The sequence below is a fragment of the Protopterus annectens genome, chromosome 4.part1 (assembly GCF_019279795.1).
Source record: "Protopterus annectens isolate FY-2018-M chromosome 4.part1, PAN1.0, whole genome shotgun sequence".
NCBI classification, from domain to species: domain Eukaryota; kingdom Metazoa; phylum Chordata; order Ceratodontiformes; family Protopteridae; genus Protopterus; species Protopterus annectens.
In genome coordinates this window covers 111,256,081-111,282,260 of record NC_056734.1, presented here as the reverse complement: position 1 = coordinate 111,282,260, position 26,180 = coordinate 111,256,081, and positions in this window count along the sequence as shown.

The window sequence follows — 26,180 nt, the reverse complement described above, 5'->3', positions numbered from 1 at the left end:
ACACACACACACACACACACACACACACACACACACACACACACACACACACACACACACACACACACACACAGGCTTTGCCACTGTCACAAACACCATACCATCATATTTCTTCAACACCTGAATTTAGCTGCTTAAACCTACTGTCTCTTCAGCAGTGAAAAAAATATCAAGTTAGATATTTGACACACAAAACATTCTTGCTATTTTTCAATGCTTTTGTCATCAACAGATGGAAGCTCTGTCACAATAAATGATGTCAGCAGCCTGACAATGCACAAAGCAGGGATGGAAGTCCTGGTAATGATGCTTGGGTATGTATCCCATCTTACAAAGTACTAAAGGCATGAAGTTCTCAGACATAACAACCTTACATCATTGCACATTATACTGGGTGGGAAGATAGTACGGCATATAACTAAAAAATCCTATGGCCATGAACATGATGTCTCAATCATCTGTCCGGCAACAGCAGGAATTTGGATTAACTGAATAGGGGGTCAAGAGTGACTCGCAGTATCCAAGGTCAAGGAAACAGTGGCAGACGATACTCTGCTCAACAGGAGCCAAAAAAAACTATGCATTATTAACTCCTGCATTTGACTTAAAAATGTAGATTCCACTCAATAGACACTATCAGTCATATAGGGATTGTTTACCTAAACTGTATCTCCTTTCACAACTCACAATTATTTGCATTTCAAAATCACTGTAGTACTAAAATGACCCTAAGTGACCATATTAGAGGATTGTAGAACCAAAACTAGGACAGAACTGTCATATTTTGCTCACAATTACTGTGACTCTGTCAGAAGATTAGGACCTGATTACATTTAGCTGCAGTTTCTTTTTTTTAATTCAATATATTTATTTTCTTAAAATGTCAGAAGCAAGTACAACACAGAGACCAAGACAAAGGATAAAGTAAAGGTAAGGTAATCTCAGCATTTACATCCTCCAGTTGTTTTACATCAGCTCTGAGAGGTTACAGTAAACAGTAGGATTAACTAAAATACCATGTAGACTGTGTACTTGAGTAAAGGGCTTACATGGAAGGCCTGTAAATGCTTAGCACCCAGAAACTAGCACATGCAGCTTAACCAACTGGCTTGAAGGCTTCTCCACTGATGCATAAATAACATAATGCCCAGCAAACATGACTGAAACCCTCTTCTGCAGTTATGTGTACAAATCCTTTCCCATCTCCTAGTATGATATAAAGCACTCTAAAATGTGATTTACTACAGCTGAAAATGAGGTCAGATAGAATTCATTTTCTTTAAAACAGATCCTGTCTTAAGAATAAAACAACTACAGTACTGGAGAAACTGAATCCGGGGGGGGGGCTCAGTTCACATGAGTGACGTACTGCTCCACCAATGACTGAATACGGACACTAGACCATACAGCAGCACTGTGACCCAATAATATGAAACTGTAAAAGATTAAATGTTATTTTTATATTGAGATGATGATGACAAAGTGATAGAAATATCAGCATGACATGGTCCAGTAAAATTACAATTAACTGTTTATGCTGTACACTTAATCACAGGCAGTGACACAAAATATGTAAGAATCCAAGCAAACTATTATAAATCATGAGCTACAGGAAAAGGGTATTGTGGGAGAAAAATGTGAAATGAAAGTTAGTATTATCAAATTACTTCTGCACAAGCGTGGCTCTCCTAAGCTGCAATTAATAAAATATATATTTTTGTATTTTCTGGCAATAGCCAAGGCATAAAACTTCCTCTTTACATACAGCAAAAATATGTCCCAGCTTTGGAGCTCTTATGACTTGTTTGCATCAAATAGTAAGTCTTAAAATAGTCTTAATTGGAAATGTCAGTAGTTTTAACATCAGTATGACTGCATACGAAAATAATCAGACTTTTAAAGGGACATTACAAGCTCAGTAGTTGCATGTGACACACATTATATTTATTCCTCTATGACAGTATGATTTCTTACTAATGTATAACTCCAACCTCTAACACACTATTTCCTTGTTGTTTTATGTTGTTGTTTGTCTTTTGGCTTTTCCCGGTTAGGGGTCGCCACAGCGGAACCCCGGTCCGCTAATGATTGGCAGTAGATTTTCACGAAAGCCGAGGTGCCAGCTCGACATCTAACCTTCAACAAAGGCATGCCCTTACACATGTCTTTTGAATGCCACCCAATTGCGGGGAGGACATGCAGACTCCACACAGACGGCACTCCCTGCACTCCAGACGAGAATTGAATGGAAGAACCTCTTGCTGTGAGGCAACAACACTACCGCTGCACCACCACATGGAATTAATGCAGCAAAAGCCAAGGATGACATGTATACAGCAAACACTTTAAGCATACCATATACCTTAGCCTGACCGACCAAATAAAATTAAGATCATGATAAAAACAAACAAATAAAAATGTATTTTTGCAATTGACGAAAATACAGAAAAGACTAAAGAAATGAATCCTGAAAATAAATTAAAGATAAGAGTGCAGCCATCCGAACCATATCAAAAATAAACAGAGGAAGAAGAGGATGCTACCTCTAGTAGGTGACGGCTTACTAAAATAATACTAAAACTATTCAGTAATTAGTGCGCAAACAAACAGTTTGAAAGTATAAACATATCTTCTTTAGAAGGCTGTAAAAGTCCTACTATTTCCCTTCTTTCTGACTATAGACTAAAACTGAAACAAATTCATTTAACTTTATTGCCTCAGCCAAGGAGAGATCAATTTACAAAACCAAAGTCAGAGATTAAATATTTTATAAAATATTTTTAAGTATAAAGCGAAAAAAATTATACTGCTTAGACCTAGAAAAATGCAGATTATAAAACACTGGAGTGTTTCTTTCTTAAGATTAACTGCCATTTTAAAAAAGAATAAAGATGTCACATTACTAGGATAACTAAAAGAAAATTAGTGCAGAGTCCAAACCCAGAAAAGTGAATGATTTTGAGGCAAAAAAAATACATGAAATTCCTCAAAGGACCTAAGAAATATTCAGAAGTGAATTGTTAATTCTGTATCAGCCAAAAAAGTAACCTGACACAAACATGAAAAGTGCAAAAATGGACCAGCACTCAAATAAGGAATTACAGAAGATGGAAGTGCTATCCTCTACATCAGTAATACAGACATGCTAACATTTTTACAAAGGGATGAAGAAAGGGAAAGGACACCTTTAAATAAGACTCAATAGGAAATAAGAAACAAGAACACTACATTATTGAGCTCACGAAAGAGTCTTGTTTCTAGATAGTATTCATTTTGTGCATAAATGAAGAACAATGCAATGTAGTAAGGTTTATGCCCTGGTCAACATATGCAATAAATAAATACACAATTATGATTTATGTATTATCTCCCCCTCCAATACCACCCACTCCGCAGTTCTACATGAGTTGTGGGGTGTGTCAAGGTGACTCACCGTACTGTGAATAAGGCAGACAATATATATAATAAGGAGATATGACAGAAGCAGTGTGCTGCTTACAAGAATAGTGGAAAGATATTCCAATATTACCATTTTGTTGGCAGAACACTAGAGGTACTGGGTAGAGATGTGAGATATTTTAACATATTTTAGCTTAATTACCTCATTTTCTTCTCTTAGGTGAACTTGATTTAGATGGAAAGTATTGGACCTGAAAAACTATTAAAAAGATGTGGAACTGTGAAGTCTTTGATTGTGCTCGTACCCAGAGAGTTTGTTTCTCCTCATTTGATATAGTATAGTCCATCTGTGTTTACAGTATTTCCAAAAGAGGCCTACTTTAGGATCTATGCAGTAGCATTCTAACCCATTTGAGAAGTATTTAATACTGTAGGGGGATGGATTGAATTTCTGTTATTAAAAATCAGCAGCAGCAATCCTTGATTCAGAGGTGATCTCTTTCGTGGCTCACTGGCAGAACCTGAGGAAACTCAGTAAACCTGCCCTGCCACATATGAGTCTTCAAAATCTATAGATGTTTTTGTGTGAGGAGGATGTTTTCTCTTTCTAGACTACCTCCTTGAAATTTTAAAGCCAACGCATTTCTTCTGGTCAAGCCACAATTTGAAGGCACTTATACAAATATAATACAACTGAGGTAAAATGATAACCCCTTCTAAATGATAAGGTCTCTGTTTAATTAAGGTACATCTATGGTCTGTCATTCTAGTATTTCTGTTGACTGCCATGGATAAGTGGCTACAAATGAAATGGGAGCACATAATTTGTTTGGGGGGACTGGTATTTAGCAATAAACACTTAACATACAGTAATATTATATACTGTGTATCACTGGAGAGTTCAGCAACTTTAGAAAACAGATTGCATACACACACACACACACACACACACACACACACACACACACACACACACACACACACACACACACACACACTATTCAGGTAGTTTCAAATTTTCATAGTTTAAAGATTCAGTGGTTTGGCCATTTGGCAGTTGAGGAACACTGGTTTCCTCAAATTAATATAATAAACATGCTTATCAATCCACTTATGTATTCATTGTATTATATTGTGTTATGTTTCCAGATGCCCTTCTAAAATAAGGTAGTTTGCTCCACAGACACGGAATTAATCACATAAGATACTGCTCGTGTTGATGTGTCTTATTCATGTTCATTATGAATTTCATGCTCCTACGCCTGTATCTTAGAATTAATATATATTTGAAGGTCAAAAGTAATCATCACTACCTCATTGTTATAAATCTTGCATGCTATTATAAACTTGCCTAGAATATATCTGTATTGAGTAGCAAATAGGTCATGCAATTTCATGATCTTTCAAATGTTTATTGGAATAACATTAGTACATTTCTATTAAAATATCTCCAAGTTTTTAATTTGTGCCTGATGGTACATACAGAAACCAGAACCGTATTTCAGAATCGGTCTAATAAAAGCCTGCTATAATTCTAGCAAAATAGCCAGATTGTATAATGCAATACTTTCAAATGACAGCACTATCTCATTGCTTTATTTTTAAGTTCTGTAATATGATCGTCAAATGAAAAAGTGGAAGTGATTGTATTTCCTAGTTCTTTGTATTGTTTAATTCCTTCTAAAACTCTACATTTACCTGAAATTCAATCCTAGTTTAGTTAACTAAGGTGTAACATCCAACAGCTATTTGTTCAAAGTAGTGATAGGTGCATCTGAGCTTAGAACAATGCCTATTTTACAAACCTAGCATACATCATGAGTGTAAATAATGCAAACGATAATTTAAACAATACCAGGCCCAGAGTAGAACCCTGAGATACTCCAATGTAAACAGATATTTTTGTGGAATAGTGTCCGAGAACAAATACCTTGCTGCGTTCTTTTTGTTAACCAATTCCTAACCCACCATAAAATGTAAGGATTTGCGTAACTATACTGAAAGGCTTGATATAATGGCAGTGTGGGGCACAGTAGCAAATGTTTAGCAGACTGAGGTAAACTACACCAGCAGTCAAAACCATATGAGTAGCCATTACAACTGGGTCATAAAATTCATTTAAACTAGTTAAACTCAATCTTTTTTATGAGGCCATGTTGTATTATAACTGCATTCTGACTGTATGTCCCAAACTCAATTACATATTTCAATTGAAAGCACTCAAAGCATTTACAAAGTAATGAGATAAAGCTTAATCGGCAATACTACCTAATTTTTCCCCTTATGAATGGAAATAATATTTGAGTTCTTCCAGTCCCCAGAGCCATATTACATTTCTAATAATTTATTGAATGCCTTATGACTTTATCACTTGATGGTAAGAGTTTTTATAAGGATGGCAAAGGATATCATTTGGGCCGATGAAACAGTTTTAGCCTTGTAATGTCTATGGTCTAATGCATGGGCATGTAGAATTCTGATTGCAGGTCATAATAGGACAACTAAATAGTTTAGTAATATTTGTAAAGTATGCAATGAAAGCTTCCACAATTTCCTCTGGATTGCTCACCAGGTTATTCCTAACTAGTAAAGGACTAATAATGTAAAAACTGGACAGTTGTGAGTTGACTTACTTATAGTGAAATATATACAAAGTTAAATTATATTTTACACACTGAAGAAAGTGGTAAATACGCAAAGTCAGTAAAGAATTTTGTTTTGTTTATTCATGTATACTTTACTGAATAATGTTTCAGTCACACTGGTCTCTAAGAATGGGATTCATGAATGAATGATAGTTGTTTAGCACAATACTTTGTAGCTCCCTTACAGCTTAATGTGCTATTCTATAGTCAGTAGACGAGGATCATCTGATGATAAAATTCCATCTCACTGACTATTGTGCAGCACAGTGAGAACAGAAAGGAAGGCATATCACCCTGGCTAGCTGTAATGCCACACAGTCCCATTTCTGCATACAACATGTTGTCTTGCAATGTTATTTTTATCAGAAAGAGGCATACTGGGGGCTTAGTGCACCTGCAGGTACCCCAGTTGCCTTGCCCCACTCCCTTCATTTTGCTATACTCTACTGACTTATTACCCTGCCTCCATCAGTTGTGTACACAGCATATACATTACTTATGTATGCTATGCTGATCAAGGGAACATACATATTTATTTAGCTGTTTGTGGATGACTCACATATGCCATGATAAGACATAACATATAAAAGTGATTTTGTATGATACAGAAAGTACCAACTCTTACAGACAAACATTTCATATAAATACAGAGCAGGACATGAGACAGACAGGTGCAACCCTAGACATCAGCACTGTAATTTAGCTTTCTTGTTGGACAAGGTTCATGGTCAAGGCTACAAACTTCTGGTATGGCTGCGAACGGACAGCTGAAATAGACCTACAAAGAAGGAATTCTTTACCTTATAGAAATACCCGTACTTCTACCTAGTTAGAAAACACAAAATAGACAAAAAAGGAAGGCGTATTACAATAAGAGAGCCAAACACAAATTTGTAGAAAACAAAACAAAGGAAAATCTATTTACCAGACAAAAACAAACATGGATGTCCTTGGACTGCATGGCATAGTGAGGGTTTATGACCTAACTAAAAGGCAACATGGCCTCAGCAACTTTGGAAGAAAAAATAAACAAATCATATTCAGAAGTCTGTAAAATCAGTGGTTCTTTAGAGGAATATATTAAAGCAAATAACAAAAAAGTGCAAGAAACAGAGAATACCTTGTCCAGAAATGCTGATGAGATAGCTCTTGACCAGAATTATGAGGTAAAAGGAGAAATTTAAAAAAAGTTAGTAAAACATGGGCAGACCCAAGTGGAAATTTTAGTGAAATTGGGATCACTCAGAAACAGGTAACATAAGATCCACGCCTATCTTGAAGAAAGCTGAAAGGAGGGATTGTAAAGCTTTCATGTAAAATTGTATGAGTCACTGGACTGAGCAAGCCATTATGATTCAAAGGGCACACAAGATTTATGTTCTGAATGCTCTCCTGAAGAAAATGCCCCAAACCATACTTCTTAAATGTATGTCTTCTCAGGGAAAGGAGCAGATGTTATACTTGTTGTGAGGAAAAAAAGCAAAACTTTAAAAATATGGGTTGACAGAATATTCATGGAGAATGATTACTCAGCCTTAACAAGGCAACAGAGAAAGAAGTACTTTTCCTGCTATTAAAAATGTAAGTATATGGGCATTCAAGAATAAATCTTGTGCTATCCATCACTAGATAAGTATTTTGCCTTATTAAATTGCACTTTTCAAGTAGTTTATAAGTACTACTGTTATTTCTCTGCATTATTTGCTAAGTTTTTACACTATAAATAATTTTAGAGTTCTGCATTTTTTACCACTGCATTTAAGACTGTAATTTTTTGCACTCCTGTCTTCTCACTGTGACAGCTACTTGGACTACCATTGCATTTGGTCATTTTCTGCACTTTAGGTAGCTTCTTTGTTTAAATTGGTTATTTTTTGCACTTCAGATCCAGTTTGTAATCTAAGAGCCTGCAAGGGATTTTGCTGCTCTCTTGAGGAAGCAAAGAGGAGCCTGGAATAAGTATGTGCTGTAATATTCTTCTTATCACTGCAGAATATGTGGTTAGTACAAAAACTGGATTTTTGAAGTGACTTCTTTGTATATATTGTATATAGAATGTTATGTTTTGTTGTATGTTGTGTGTGCATCTTATTGTATAATGTCTTATATGTTGTAACCTAAAAAACTGCAATAAAGAAATTTTTGAAAAACAAAAAAGTATGTGCTGTAAATTGCCTTGGACTGTGCTAGTTGTGATTGGCCAGAGGCTATTTTACTCATTTATTTTTTGTTTTAAGCCTCTCAAAAGGCATTGCATTTGAGTGAAGCTTGTCTCCTAACAATAGGTTTTAGCAGTGCCCTGTACAGACATAAGCACCTATAACTGATATTTTCCCTATAAAACTAACCTTCAGACCACCCTTTTACTCGGTTGCAGAAACAGCAACTAGTTTGCACAGGTACAAGCACTGTCATTTATTGGAAGTGTTTTGGTTTTATTGTGACTGAATTTTAAACCTGACACTTTCTCAAATAAATTCCTAGCATTAACTAAGTGTTCCAATGATGCCTCAATATCACCACACGTTATTAATAAATCAGCAGCAAATAAATGAATTTTGGGAGAAAGTTTGTCACTTAAATTATAGGCTTTTATGTTTTTGTTATTTCTTATATAATTAGCAAACGGTTCTATGGATAGAGCAAAAATTAAGGGAGGAAAGGGGTAACCTTGTTTTCTACCTTTTAACACCTTAAATGGACTAGTAATAAAGAGACCAATCTTTACAAAAGAAACAGAATTTTCAAAGAGCTTTTAATACTATGAATTCTGGAGAAAAATTATAACTATGAAGTACTTTGAATAAATAGGACCAATTTATAGAATCAAATGATTTATCCATATCAAGACTTATTAAAGATAATTCATTCTTCTTATTAGCAATTTCTATTACGGAAAAAGCCTTATAATATTATCAGACTTATCTCCCAGCGACTGCCACGTCTTTGGGACAGGCTACTAATTCATGTGATACAGTGCACCTGTATGACCCTGTCGAAGAAGAAGAACCTGGATGAGTGGATGGGGCACCATAAATTCTTACCAAGGATAGCACCCACAACCCTCCTGGACATGGGCAGCCATCACTAAATGCAATCTTGGGTACTGACTAGTACTTCTATGGTATTTCATTGGGTTGAAACAGCTAGGCTTAAAATGATCTCCGGGCTGATAACCTAGTAATCTCCTATGATTTCCTATGATCATGCACTTTCCTATTAATAGTGACTCCTGCTTGATCTTCATGTATTAGCTCAGAGAGTACGGTATTCAGTCTTTTTGCCAGAACAGACATAAATATCTTGTAGTCTATATTCAACACAGATATTGGTCTATCGAACATAATGTGGAATCTTTGTCAGGTTTTAAGATGGAGAAACTAGGGAATTTTCCATGAAAGTGGTATAGTGGATGTAGTTTTAACTTAACGGAAAGTGGAAAGAAGAATTTTTAGTGTAGTATCAGGAAGACGTTTATGTAACTCAGGGATTATTCCATTTAGTCCTAGCAATTTTTTGGTCTTTAGATTTTTAATTTGGTCTTTTAATTCTTTAAAGGTGAAAGATTTTTCTATTTTACTAATTTGTTCTTTTGATAATTTTTTTGAATGTCTTCTTTTAGGAAGCTCTCAATAATCATGGTGTTACTTATATTCATCTTAGAAGTACTAATATTATTGGGTGTATATTATAACCATGAAAGCCCGTTTAAGCGAATATGTAAACTTTGACACATATTGCGTGAACCGCAGATACACCGAATGCCCTAAACTGCAAATTCAAAATCTCGAACCGGCATAGTTGGCCAACCCCACCGCTTGCTACATACTACCCACCCAAACAAAATAAATAAACCACATACATACATACACTAACTGAAACCCTACTTCTAACCCTAAAGTAAAGGTTGCATATACTACCATGTATGCACTTACCTTAACCCACACCCTAACCCTAAGGTCCATAACTATCGCACACTTACCTTAATGAGCTATACCCAAACAAAATAAATAATTCACACACATACACTTAACAAAACCCTACGTCTAACCCTATACTAAACCTTACATACATTACTATCTATGCACTTACTTTAACCTGCATCCTAAGCCTAAGGTCCGTAACCATCACACACTTACCTTACGGACCTATACCGCAGAAGGGCCAACTATGCCAATTTGAGATTTTGAATTTCGCAGTTTAGGGTGTTCTGTGTATTCACGGTTCACACAATATGAGTTGATGTTTACATATTCACCGAAACGGGCTTTCGCAGTTATGATATAGACCCAATACTATCATAGTGCTTTTTGAAACAATTTAGTATACTATTTAAATCTGAGGCTTTGATTGTTTTATTATTATCTCTATATAAAATTTCTTTGATGTCATTTTTTTTTCATTTAAATACTTTGATCTTATTATTATTTTGTGTAAACTTTTATGGTTTAATGAGTGTGAAAGTAGTCTGATTGAGGCTTGCAGTTTTCAGATGATGTTTTGCTCAACATATATGTGTCTTCATTTTCACTCATAAATATTGATGACACAATGCATCATTCCTCCCTCAACGGTCAGCATTTCTATCAAGGTGTCAGCCCCGCACTTACAGCTTATGAGCTTATCTTTGTTTCTCTTAAAATCCAAGTACCATTTTTCATATCATAGGATAATGGCACTTAATAAAGCCAGCTGAATTTATGGAGATAATTGACATGGATGTTAATGCTCCAATTATTTAAAAAATTGATGTTGATGTTCCAATTATTCAAAACAAATTGACATGGTGATCCTAAATGAAAATTGGAAACCAGAAACATTTCAAAGATAAGCATGTCTGCTGTTTATTGAGATTTTTTTATCTGAAGTGGCCCCTCTGCCAGTTCCACTTTTCGTAATCTGGTGCCACCCCAGTCCTAAGTAACTGAACAAGCCTGTAGACAGCCACAATGACATCATTAGGCTGCAGTGTCATTGCTCTTGGGGGGGGGGTGCTGTTACTGAAACTTTGTCCCTTCAGAGACAGAATAAAGTATGGACAGTTATAGGATCCCTCTTGAACTCAAGGTACATAAGGCAGGGAAAATATTTGACAAGGACAGAGTTTTGTGAAAGATTGAACTGAATAAAAAAATAACCTGCTGGTTATGGGAAATGTGCATAACAGGTATGGCCATTTCAAATTTGTGTTTCTTTGTTGTAGAGCACAGTGAGTGTGTAAATGGCAGTCAGAGGGAAAAGCATAGGTTGGGTGAGAAAACAAAACAAAAAACAATCACTGAGGAAGATTTCTACGTATATAAAGATGCTAGTAAGACAGTACAAGCATGTATGACCATGTGTGTGCATATGTATGTGTGTGACTATTCTTGTGTGGCGTGTGTAGTAGCATGTGTGCATGCATGCATGGTATATGTGCATGCTTGACGCTGAACAAACAAAATTAGCTGTACCAAACTGCAGAAACTAAACCTGTGTGTGAAGCCCAGAAAGATCTTGCAAAGACAGAAAGGAGGACTACACTGAACCTGCAGCCACATTTTTTTCTGTAGGTGCTCAAATATTAAAAAATATTACAAAATTGCAACAAAATATGAGAATACATTTAGCTTAAACCAAATGTATTGTTTTGCAGAATATATATATATATATATATATATATATATATATATATATATATATATATATCTCGCAGGGTTTGAGAATGCAAAAATAAAAATATAAAACAAGGCTCAATAAGATGTCCTCTATTAATGACAAACTCTGAAAAAGAGGAAATCCAAAGTGGAGACATTAAAATCTGCCAATGTATGGCACTTTTTCACCAAATGGATATATTTATTTCATTCTTTGTTATGACATTTCCACAAAGGTAAACATCAAGAGGAACACAGAAGAACTGAGGTCTTGTGCTTCTCTTTACTGGCATTTAAAAGGGTCGATATTATATGCTCGAAGAGACTTTTATTCGAACATATAATCATCGACATGTAAAGAGCAAATGCTCTAAAGCGTGAATGGCTACGTTTGCAAATTTTTCCTTGGGAAAGAATTCAGTTGTCCGTTATCAGGAATTGCTCTTTTCCCCAAAGTAGAGCAATCTCGGAGTTGGTATATTTAGTTGGAGGGGTGTGGGCCCCCACGTCGGGGGGTGTATGGGGCAAAAACCCCCACTTGATTAGGGGTTTTGAAGTTTGTGTTTTTTGTGTACAGCCCTGTGAATTTTTTACCCGAGGAAAAAATTCATGGACGTGGCCATTCACGCTTTAGAGCGTTCACTCTTTAGGTGTTGATTATATGTTCGCAGAAAAGTCTCTTCAAGCATATAATATAGACCCCATTTAAAAGTAATTTGTTAGAATCAGAAAGTTAGTAACACTTTCCAAAACTACAGCCTCAGATCAGATATTTCTTTAAAAAAATGTCTTGTTACTATGCCTTCTTACTAAAATGTTTTAATTTCTGTCAGAAACAGAAGTAGCTTGATTCAGTTTTTTTTTTTTTTGGAACAAGGCTTCCATTAGACTTGTTTCATATGTGCTTATAACAGAGGTTATGTCCTTCTGCACTGTCACATGAAGACTGTGTAAGATATATGTTGTGATAGAAGGATCTGAGCATGCAACTCTCTAGGCACATACTGTACATGTCCCCAGCATGTTTTACAGTGCATGGCCGATATACCTCATGCAGGACAAATATCATTAGAGCAAATTACCACATGACTAAATGACAGTACCTAAAATTACACCTGTCTTGCATACAGGGTCATGAATCAGTTACCAATAATCAGACTGTCTTTATACTGTACTCCTGTGATGCAAGCACCTACACCCACCCCCACTCAAACTCAGACACGTATCCACATGTACCCAAGCACCTGTATGTGCACACACACAAACACACACACACGCACAGAGGCTTTGCCACTGTCACAAACACCATGCTATCATATTTCCTGAACACCTGAATTTAACTGCTTGAACTTAGTCTCTTCAGCAGTGAAAAAAATGAAAAAAATATATCAAGATAAATATGTGACATGCAAAATTTTCTTGTTATTTCTCAATGCTTCTGTCATCAACAGACGGAAGCTCTGTCACAATAAATTATGTCAGCAGCCTGAGAATGCCAAAGCAGGGATGGAAGTCCTGGTAATGATGCTTGGGTATGTATCCCATCTTACAAAGTACTAAAGGTATGAAATTCTCAGACATAACAACCTTACATCATTACACATTATATTGGAGTGGGGAAGATAGTTGGGCATATAACTAAAAAAATCATATGGCCATGAACATGGCATTGGACTAGGATGTCTCAATCATCTCTCCTGCAACAGTAGGGCTTCGGATTAAGTGGGGGGGGGGCAAGAGTGATTCCTAATATCCAAGCTCAAGGAGACAGTGACAGCTGATGCTCTGCTCCACAGGGGTAAAAAAAACTATGTATTATTAACTCCTGCATTTGACTTAAAAATGTAGATTCCACTCAATAGACACTATCAGTCATATAGGGATTGATTACCTAAAATGTATCTCCTTTCACAACTCACAATTATTTGCATTTCAGAATCACTGTAGTGCCAAAATAACCCTAAGTGACCATATCAGAGGATTGTAGAACCAATAGAAGGGCAGAACTGTCATATTTTGCTCACAATTACTGTAGGTCTGTCAGAAGATTAGGACCTGAAAACATTTACCTGCAGTTTCTTTTTTTAATTCAATATATTACTTTTTTTCCCTTAAAATGTCAGAAGCAAGTACAACATAGAGACCAAGACAAAGGATAAGGTAAAGGTAAGGTAATCTCAGCATTTACATCCTCCAGTTGCTTTACATCAGCTCTGAGAAGTTACAGTAAACAGTAGGATTAACTAAAATGCCATGTAGACTGTGTACTTGAGTAAAGGGCTTAGATGGAAGGCCTGTAAATGCTTAGTACCCAGAAACTAGCACATGCAGCTTAACCTACTGGCTTGAAGGCTTCTCCACTGATTCATAAATAACATAATGCCCAGCAAACATGACCGAAACCCTTTTCTGCAGTTACGTGTACAAATCCTTTCCTGTCTCCTAGTATGATATAAAGCACTCTAAAATGTGATTTACTACAGCTGAAAATGAGGTCAGATATAATTCCTTTTCTCTAAAACAGATCCTGTCTTAAACTACAGTACTGGAGAAACTGAATCACAAAAAAAAAGGGGGCGGGGGGTCTCAGTTTACATGATTGACTTACTGCTCCACCAATGACTGAATATGGACACTAGAACATACAGCAGCACTGTGACCCAATAATATGAAACTGTAAAAGACATGGTCCAGTAAAATTACAATTAACTGCTGATGCTGTACACTTAATCACATGCAGTGACACAAAATATGTACAAATCCAAGCAAACTATTATAAATGATGAGCTACAGGAAAAGGGTATTCTGGGAGAAAAATGTGAAATGTGAAACATTTTAAATCGGAAAGTTAGTATTATCAAATTACTTCTGCACAAGCATGGCTTTCCTAAGCAGCAGTTAATAAAATACAATTTTTTTTTGCATTTTCTGGCAATAGCCAATTCATAAAACTTCCTCTTTACATACAGCAAAAATATGACCCAGCTTTGGAGATCTTATGACTTGTTTCCATCAAACAGTAAGTTTTAAAATAGTCTTAATTAGAAATGTCAGTAGTTTTAACATCAGTATGACTGCATACGAAAATAATCAGACTTTTAAAGGGACATTACAAGCTCAGTAGTTGCATGTGACACACATTACATTTATTCCTCTATGACAGTATGATTTTTTACTAATGTATAACTCCAACTTCTAACACTATTTCCTTGTTGTTTTATACAGCTGGGAATTAATGCAGCAAAAGCCAAGGATAACATGCATACAGCAGACACTTTAAGCATACCATATACCTTGGCCTGACCGACCAAAATTAAGATCATGATAAAAACAAACAAGCAAAATTTATTTTTGCAATTGAAGAAAATACAGAAAAGACTAAGGAAATGAATGCTGAAAATAAATTAAAGATAAGAGTGCAGCCATCCGAACCACATCAAAAATAAACAGAGGAAGAAGAGGATGCTACCTCTAGTAGGTGACGGCTTACTAAAATAATACTAAAACTATTCAGTAATTAGTGCGCAAACAAACAGTTTGAAAGTATAAACATATCTTCTTTAGAAGGCTGTAAAAGTCCTACTATTTCCCTTCTTTCTGACTATAGACTAAAACTGAAACAAATTCATTTAACTTTATTGCCTCAGCCAATGAGAGATCAATTTACAAACCAAAGTCAGAGATTAAATATTTTATAAAATATTTTTAAGTATAAAGCGAAAAAAATGATACTGCTTAGACCTAGAAAAATGCAGATTATAAAACACTGGAGTGTTTCTTTCTTAAGATTAACTGCAATTTTAAAAAAGAATAAAGATGTCACATTACTAGGATAACTAAAAGAAAATTAGTGCAGAGTCCAAACCCAGAAAAGTGAATGATTTTGAGGCAAAAAAAATACATGAAATTCCTCAAAGGACCTAAAAAATATTCAGAAGTGAATTGTTAATTCTGCATCAGTCAAAAAAGTAACCTGACACAAACATGAAAAGTGCAAAAATGGACCAGCAATCAAATAAGGAATTACAGAAGATGGAAGTGCTATCCTGTACATTAGTAATACAGACATGTTAACATTTTTACAAAGGGATGAAGAAAGGGAAAGAACAACTTTAAATAACACTCAATAGGAAATAAGAAACAGGAACACTACATTATTGAGCTCACGAAAGAGTCTTGTTTCTAGATAGTGATCATTTTGTGCATAAATGAAGAACAATGCAATGTAGTAAGGTTTATGCCCTGGTCAACATATGCAAATAAATAAATACACAATTATGATTTATGTATTATCACCCCCTCCAATACCACCCACTCATCAGTTCTACATGAGTTGTTGGATGTGTCAAGGTGACTCACTGTACTGTGAATAAGGAAGACAATATATATAATAAGGAGATATGACAGAAGCAGTGTGCTGCTTACAAGAATGGTGGAAAGATATTCTGATATTACCATTTTGTTGGCAGAACACTAGAGGTACTGGGGAGAGATGTGAGATATTTTAACATATTTTAGCTTACTTACCTCATTTTCATCTCTTAGGTGAACTTGCTTGTATTGGGCAGAAAAACTATTAAGAAAATGTGGAACTGTGAAGTCTTTGATTGTGCTCATACCCAGAGAGTTTGTTTCTCCTCATTTGATATAGTATAGTCCATCTGTGTTTACAGTATTTCCAAAAGAGGCCTACTTTAGGATCTATGCAGTAGCATTCTAACCCATTTGAGAAGTATTTAATACTGTAGGGGTATGGACTGAATTTCTGTTATTAAAAAGCAGCAGCAGCAATCCTTAATTCAGAGGTGATCTCTTTCGTGGCTCACTGGCAGATCCTGAGGAAACTCAGTAAACCTGCCCTGCCACAGATGAGTCTTCAAAATCTATAGATGTTTTTGTGTGAGGAGGATGTTTTCTCTTTCTAGACTACCTCCTTGAAATTTCAAAGCCAAGGCATTTTTTCTGGTCAAACCACAATTTGAAAGCACTTATACAAATATAATACAACTGAGGTAAAATGATAACCCCTTCTAAATGATAAGGTCTCTGTTTAATTAAGGTACATCTATGGTCTGTCATTCTAGTATTTCTGTTGACTGCCATGGATAAGTGGCTACAAGTGAAATGGGATCACAGAATGTGTTTGGGGGGACTGGTATTTGGTCATATAAATAGAGTTCAATCCAGAAGAGTTAATGTCTAAAATTAATTTCCTAAGCGCTAAAGGCACTTGCCTCTCTGAGAACATTGATATTAATGTGGTGATCTTACCAAATGATGCAAACATTCTTAAGATGTATATCAATAATGTTATCTTTCCAAGCTCCTTCAGTGATGTCAGTAAGTCATCAGGTCTCATACTCATTAAGAAATGTAAGGATAGTCACAGGATTGTAAACATCTCTATTGGTGTCTTTCATAAGTTCTCTTTGACAAAGACACCAAAATAGATTTACAAAGAAGCACCAAATACAATGGATCCTGTTCTAATTGCCATTGCTTATGTTCATTGTGAAGGGGACATGGCTACCAATATAGAGGGAATATTAACTGTTGGAATATCTTCCTTTGGATGACAATTTATGGAGGATCATTTCCAGGGCCACAAGCTAGCTAATAGAGCACTCTAGTCTTTCTGAAAATTCCAGATTTAAATACATTTCTGCAAGACTGCCTGGTTCATCTAGGTCACAAATGGTATGTGCAACTAAAAAACATGTATCAGTATAATGAAGGCCAATCACAGGTGCTTTAAAAGTTTGTTTTTTGAATGCAGACATACAAAACTGAAGCACCTTCTATCCATTTGGGATTCTGAGCCAACTCGAGTGAGAAGGTAGCCTGATGAGAACTAGGATGACTGCTAGTAAGACATCGAGGAAGACTGGGGTGGTAACATACCACTGCTTGATGTTTGACTGTTTGATGGGTATTTCTATCTTTGAAGCATTGACTAGAAAATTGACATCCTTCTAATTATGCAGAAGCTTTAAGTCCCTAAGAAACATGGTATACCAGGTGACTATTACCAAGACCTTCTGCAAGCTTCATGAATGAGGACTCAAAAGGCTTCTTTTAGATCAATGAAAGCCATATATGAGTCCTAATGTTGTTCCAGATACTTTCCATGAATTCACATGCTAATGATGATCATGTCTGTTCCACAAGATGGCCTCAAAATACACTGAAATTCTAGCAAGACATATTTCACAGTGTAAATGCAGTAGTTCAAAAGACTATAGGTGATGATTTTCCTTAAAGGGGAGAGTAAGGTAGTATCATTACATTTTCTACACATTAACTTGAATTTCATCCTGATGATATTAATGATGCTGGCATTCCTCATATCTTGTATAATCTCCTCAGTTTATCTACCCATTCTACATTCTCCAGCATTAGAGAGTACAGCTGGTAGCCCTGGTCCTGCAACTTACCTGTTCTTGGCCTGCCTTGATGGCACATACTAGTTATTCAGAGATATAAATGTTAGCAACAGATCATTGGACAGGATAATGAGGGACAGATTTAATGGTACCATCTGTCACAGAGTCCCACAGTCAAAAATTTCGTAGAGTGTTCCTTTCCTTTGCCTAGTATGATTTCATTGCTCTTCCAGAGTTTCTGGATATCTTGAGAGAGGAGAGAAATGATGTCATATAACTAGAGACCATGGTCCAGGAATGACTCCTTATGACTAGTGACCATGGTCCAGGAATGACGGGTCTATATTATATAGTCGAAGCTTCAGAATTTTGAAATTCATATGTTCAACAACATATGAGCAAAACTTGAAACCTCGTATATATAATAAAAAAGTAAAAAAAAAAAAACCTACCTTAACGCTCTGAGCAGGGGGGCAAGCCCCCTTCACCCCCCACACCCCCCTACTTAAATATACCAACTCTGAGACCGCACTTCAGTGAAAAGGGAAATTTTCCCATTCTGCGCGTAAAGAGCCGTTGCTTTTCACCTTCAAACTTTTCAAAGTTCGATTATATGGTGTCAACCATATGACATTTGAACTTTGAAACGTTCAGCAATTTAATAGGGACCTGGAATGACTCTTTATGACCTGAGACCATGGTTCATGAATGACTCCTTATGACCAGAAACCATGGTCCATGAACGACTCCTTTTGACCAGACATCATGGTCCAAGAATGATTCCTGAATCCTAGAAGAAGTTCATTACATCATGTTTAGCAGTCTAGGGCTGAATCTTCTTGGCCTTCTCTTGCCACAGTTTGTTTCTGATCTCAGTTATAGTACCAATCAAATTACAGAACAGAGGTGGACCAAGGACAGAATTGAAAATACACAAAAAAAATGTAGAGAGGTAAGATCTGTAGGGTGTCAGTTATGGTTAGTAATGTTTGACATTTATTTTAGATATGAAGGGTACTGGGTCCTCATGTTCCTCTCTATTATATTTTGAGACATACTTCTACTGGATAGAAAGGAAACAGTCCCACACGAAGCTAAGAAAGATGGGCTGAAACTAGTTAGGGAAGTAAAAAAAAAAGTGATGTGACTTTGCTAGAAGTCATTGTAAGTATTTTTACCTACAACATTAATAAGATAAGCACTTTCTCTGAACCAAATAACCATATTGGAAAAGAAAAGTAATCTGTGATTTTCATTGCTGGAGAATAACTATTTATCTAAAACAGAACATGAAATATTTACTAGATTTAGTACCCACTAGTTGCTAGAATCCATATATAGATTTAATTCAACAAAAAACCTGCTTTAGTAGCAAAACAAATAAGTATATTGAATAAATAGTTTCAGTTTGTTACTAAATGACAAACTGGATTCAACAATCTTTACCTTAAGACTGACAAGACAGCAATAAAGGTAGATGCTTGCATCCTTGTAAGGTGATGATATTTATTTATTTATTTGGCATTTGTTGACAGGGTTAGTCCAACTGAGCCAAAGCCCTTTTTCAGTGGAGGCACGGGAGAAAAGTAATGTATAGTAGAAATGAAGATACAGTGTGATATAAAACAGGTGACATAATAGTAAAAAAAACATTATTTACACATGAGAAATTATAAACAAACTTTCACCTGTGAAACAAGCAATACAGTCACAATATTACAGGGTCAAATACATGTTTGGGGAATAACATTTAAGGAATAAGAGTTGTAGAAAAATTTTTAAGTTAAGTAGCTCCAATAGTATTTGTTTTGGGTTCCACGAGTCGTATGCATGAGAGAGGAGAGGAGTATCAGGTGGCACAGTCAAAGAAGGTTGTTACAGTGACAGATCCATGTGTTGTTTAGAAAGTTTTTGGTATAAACCTTGAATTTTTGTTGGTGGTTGATGTTTCTAATGTCCAAACGGAATTTATTCCAGGATTGAGCAGGGTAATAGCTGTATAGGTTTTGTCCTATTTTGCTTTTGGGTTTTTAGATTTGGTTGGTCAGAGCTTCATAGAGGCCTAAGTAGGGTGTAGAGAGAGACAAGTGAGGCAATGTAAGAACAGAATGAGGGTTCATACAATACAGAATGTATGATCTGAAGCTGAGAGAGAAGCAGTTGATGAGGAAATTCTAAACAATTTAGACATTTAAGGGAAAGACAGTGGTGAGAGTAGTAGGTTTGATTTGCAGCGAATCTAGCAATTTTACTGAAGTGCATTCTAATTTGATAGGAGAGTGGTCAGGAGAGTAGTGAGGATTTGCGAGCCATAAAATAGGCTTGGAAGAAGGTATGCATGGGATAGGGAAATGTTTGCTTTGTTGGAGAGAAATTTTTTGTTTCTGTAAAGAAGTCCAAGTTTTTGGTGGGTTTTCTTAATGTTGTTGAAAATGTGCAAGTCAAATTGTAGTTGGTTGTCTAGGATGACTCCCAGAAGCTTGGTGTGGGACTCAACTGAGATAGGAGTATTATTAAGGGAAGAGATTGTGAAGGAAGGTTTTAGATGGTTCATAGTTTTGGGAATGAAAAGCAGAAGTTTAGTTTTCTTAGGAGTTAGAATCAGCTGATTCTTGATGAGCCAGTTTTCAATTGATAGGAAGGATTTTTGTGTAATAGTGTGTAAGTCAGTGACGGAGTCTACTATGGTGATGACTTTAGAGTCATCTGCATATTGAATAAGTGATGACTGAGGATAGGATGTAAACATTTGATTTGTAAAGATGTTAAATAGTAATGCGCCAAGGATAGATCCTTGAGGTATGCCCATCTTGATGGGTAGGGCAGGAGATATAGTAGAGAGATATTTGACAGATTGAAGTCAGTCAGTAAGGTAACTAGCAAACCAGGAAATAATTGAGGTGGATAGCCTTAGTTCAGACAGTTTTGGTAGCAGCAGGGGGTGAGAGACTGTGTCTAATGCTTTTGACAGATCAAGAAATAGGCTGGAGACAAGTTTGTTATTGTCTCTGGCTTGGGATATAGCTTTTATGAAGGAAATTAGGGCAGTGGAGGTGCTGTGCTTTGGGTGAAAGCCATGTTGTGTGGGGTTAAGTAAGTTTTCTTGTAAGAGGTACTGAAGGATTTATTTGTGAACACATTTCTCTCACAGATTGGAAAGTGGGGATAGAATAGTAATTGGCCTGAAGTTGGCAAGTTCAGAGGAGTTACATCCTTTGTGAACAGGTAAAGTATAGAATTGCTTCCAGATTATGGAAATGTTAGATTCAGTAATGGAGTGGCTAATGAGTATGGAGATGGGTAGAGCAAGTTAGTTAGTTGCTTTCTGAAGAAAGAGAAGAGGCAGGTTACCTACAAAAGGGGAGCAATTATTTAGTTTATGAAGCAAGGATTTGATAAAGTCAGTAGAGACTGGTTGCAGAGAGAAGGCATGAGAGGAATAAGGGGATGTGGAAGGGGCTGGAGAGATCAATTGAGTCAGTTTGGGGTAATAGTTTGCTGATGGTATCAATGAAGTATGACTTGAGCTTGGTTGCTGTTTCTAGAGGACTGTTGTTAGGACATGGATTGGGAGATGAGGGGTTACCAGGGTGCAGTATTTGGTTGATGGAGTGTCAGAATTTGTTTTTGGTTGGATGAGTGTGAAGATGGTGGGTTGTTATAGAAGTTTTTCTTGTTATTCTAGATATGTTTTCTTAGTAAGGTTTCATAGTTCTTTATAGTGCTGCAGGTGGGAGAGGAGTTTAGTTTTGAATCGAATTCTCCGAGCCTTAGCTCTTTTTTGCATTAGGTTACAAGTAGTGAGAGTAAGACAAGCGGATATGATTGATTTGACTCTTACTGTATGTGAGGGGAAAAGGGAGTTGAGGATACTAAGGAGTATAGAATTGAATTTAAGTACTGCATCATCTAGAGGTAAATGCTTAAGGAAGGACCAGCTTATGGCTGAGAGATAGTTGTTAAAGATGTCAGAATGGAAACTGGACAGTTTGCAACATTCAGTGAACTTCTGTGGTTTAGTATAGTGAGGAGTGAAGCTGAGAACTTTAACAGGGTTCTGATCACTGAGAGAGTCAGGCAGTGTTTCCGGTAAGTGATATTTATGAGGATTAAAGACTAGTATGCATTTGAGAAGAGAGAGAGTTTGTTGGTTTATTAGAGTGAGTGGGGGTAGAGATTAATTGGGAGAAACTATGTAGATTAATGCATGAGGTGGAAATGTCAGTGGAGATGACTAGCCAATTAATATTTACATCTTCCAGTACTGTAGTTTCATTAGGTGAATATTGAGAAAGCCAGGAGAGGATATTTTTAAGAATGGTGGGGTATGTAGAGATCAGCTATGGTGTTTATATTGTGGTCATTGATTTTGCAGTTGGCTAGTAGTAGTTCTGCTGGTGAGGCTGAGGGGGTGGGGATAGTTAGGGGAGGAACAGTTAGATGGTTAGAGAGTAAGATAGCCGCTCCCCCACCTTTTTTCTTAGGTCGGTCCAGATGTAGGATGTTATAGTCTGGGAGTAGGAAGTCTTTGTCAGGGATATGGGACATCCGAGCATGGAATTCACTGACTTTGTTTAGGATACTTCTGATATTCATGGATTAGAGAGAGAAGTGTTTTTTGGGGATGGTAAGATGAGGAGAAGTTTGGTTCCTGGGTTCAAAGTTAGAGATAAGAGGGTTGTGGGGTCAAGGGTTGGGATGGACATCTCAGAAAGGAGCAGTATACTGAGAGTAGGAATACAGTTGTGAGGAGAGGGGAGATAGCAATAGTATTTCACCTTTGTTTTGGGGATGGCCAAGGAGAGTGGTGGAATTTTGATTTTAGGAAGAGGGGTATTGTAGAAGAGGAACATGGTGTTATCAGAAATAAGTGTAGGGTTTGTGGGAGGATGGTAGGATAGATGGAGGTAGGAGAATGAGGCAGAGGTTTTAATTGTGAATGGTAGGAGGAGAGGTTATTTAGGAGGGTTAGAGTAGAGGCAGAAAGTAGGAATGGTACTGTTTTTAGGATAACATAATAAGTAATGAATAAGGCGAAACTGGACAATGAGCAGGTTATTAGAAAATAGGTAACTCCTTATATGTTAGGCATAGTAATAGTCTATACAAGGTTTGAGAGAGGTGAGATGAGAATCTGGAGTAGTAAGGGTAGATTGAGATGTTGTGGTCTGTAAGAGTTGAGAAGAGAAATTAAGAGTGATAAGGTAGATAGTGTTAGTTGGGTAATTTATTGTCAATTGCACAGGTAAGTTATGGGGTTCGTGTTTTGACTGACTATGGATTGAGGAGGACAATGAAAATCGTGAAAGAGATGAGAGTGAAGTTAAAACAGAAAGGGTAGTTGAAAGTTAAGTGAAGATAAGTACGGGAGGGTTACTAGGGTTATGAGGGTGTGGTCAGAATGGCAGGGGAGGAGCAAAAGAAGTTATAGGCAGATATTGATTGGCAGGGGAAGGTTTAGAGGGGGAGTGGTAAAAGGGGATTACCTATAAATTAAATGACTTCAGAGGTGGGTGGGAATGGGGGTATGGTAGTAGCATGGAGTGAGCCCAAGCAGAGCAAAGGCAAAGAGAGTGGAATGAGCCAGACTCTGCTAAAGGGAAAGAGAAAAGAAAAACAATCAGTAAGTAGTATACACAGAAATAAGCATTATTACATCTAGTTTTAGAAGGAAAAGTATGGTTTAATAGGTATATTTGTTATCACAGGGGGAAGAGTTTTGGAGAGTATCTGAAAGAGAAGTAATAAGCATGAATAAATTGAGTGAAATGGGGGAAACTCAGATGACTAAAGCATACTGTGTGAGGAGACCTTAGTTAGAGGGTGTGCTAGGATAAGAGTGTGCTGGAAGCAGAAGTAGAATTTAGCAGAGGGTGGCAGAGAGAAGGCACAAAGAGCATACCTACAAAGCTAGGGGAGAGAGGAAAGTCTAGCACTGGAAGTATAAACATGGAGGGAGGGTGTAGCTAGGGAGAGGTGATGTGCATTATAGATATACGGGGTCTAAATTTCAGTACTTAGGTTAGCAATAAACAGTTAACATACAATAATATATACTGTGTATCACTGGAGAGTTCAGCAACTTTAGAAAACAGATTGCATATTCACACACACACACACACTATTCAGGTAGTTTCAAATTTTCATAGTTTAATGATTCAGTGGTTAGGCCATTTGGCAGTTGAGGAACATTGGTTTCCTCACATTAATATAATAAACATGTTATCAATCCACTTATGTATTTATTTTATTATATTGTATTATGTTTCCAGATGCCCTTCTAAAATAAGGTAGTTTGTTCCACAGACATGGAATTACTCACATAAGATACTGCTCATGTTGATGTGTCTTATTCATGTTCATTATGAATTTCATGCTCCTACACCTGTATCTTAGAATTAATATATATTTGAAGGTCAAAAGTAATCATCACTGCCTCATTGTTATAAATCTTGCATGCTAATATAAACTTGCCTAGAATATATCTGTATTGAGTAGCAAATAGGTCAAGCAATTCCATGATCTTTCAAATGTTTATTGGAATAACATTAGTACATTTCTATTAAAATATCTCCAAGTTTTTAATTTGTACATACAGAAACCAGAACCATATTCCAGAATCGGTCTAATAAAAGCCTGCTATAATTCTAGCAAAATACCCAGATTGTATAATGCAATACTTTCAAGTGACAGCACTATCTCATTGCTTTATTTTTAAGTTCCGTAATATGATAGTCAAATGAAAAAGTGGAAGTGATTGAATTTCCTAGTTCTTTGTATTGTTTAATTCCTTCTAAAACTCTACATTTACCTGAAATTCAATCCTAGTTTAGTTAACTAAGGTGTAACATCCAACAGCTATTTGTTCAAAGTAGTGATAGGTGCATCTGAACTTAGAACAATGCCTATTTTACAAACCCAGCATACATCATGAGTGTAAATAATGCAAACAATAATTTAAACAATACCAGGCCCAGAGTAGAACCCTGAGATACTCCAATGTAAACAGATTTCTTTGTGGAATAGTGTCCGAGAACAAATATCTTGATGTGTTCTTTTTGTTAACCAATTCCTAACCCACTATAAAATGTAAGGATTTGCGTAACTATACTGAAAGGCTTGAGATAATGGCAGTGTGGGGCACAGTAGCAAATGTTTAGCAGACTGAGGTAAACTACACCAGCAGTCAAAACCATATGAGTAGCCATTACAACTGGGTCATAAAATTCATTTAAACTAGTTAAACTCAATCTTTTTTATGAGGCCATGTTGTATGATAACTGCATTCTGACTGTATGTCTCAAACTCAATTATATATTTCAATCAATAGCACTCAAAGCATTTACAAAGTAATGAGGTAAAACGTAATCAGCAATACTACCTAATGTTCACCCTTATGAATGGAAATAATATTTGAGTTCTTCCAGTCCCCAGAGCCATATTACATTTCTAATAATTTATTGAATGCCTTATGACTTTATCACTTGATGGTAAGAGTTTTTATAAGGATGGCAAAGGATATCATTTGGGCCGATGAAACAGTTTTAGCCTTGTAATGTCTCTGGTCTAACGCATGGGCATGTAGAATTCTGACTGCAGGTCATAATAGGACAACCAGATAGTTTAGTAATATTTGTAAAGTATTCAATGAAAGCTTCTACAATTTCCTCTGGATTGCTCACCAGGTTATTCCTAACTAGTAAAGGACTAATAATGTAAAAACTGGACAGTTCTGAGTTGACATACTTATAATGAAACATATACAAAGTTAAATTATATTTTACACACTGAAGAAAGTGGTAAATATGTGAAGTCAGTAAATAATTTTGTTTTGTTTATTCATGTATACTTTACTGAATAATGTTGCAGTCACACTGGTCTCTAAGAATGGGATTCATGAATGAATGATAGTTGTTTAGCACAATACTTTGTAGCTTAATGTGCTATTCTATAGTCAGTACACGAGGATCTTCTGATGATAAAATTCCATCTCACTGACTATTGTGCAGTATAGTAAAAACAGAAAGGAAGGCATATCACCCTGGCTAGCTGTAATGCCACACAGTCCCATTTCTGCATACAACATGTTGTCTTGCAATGTTATTTTTTATCAGAAA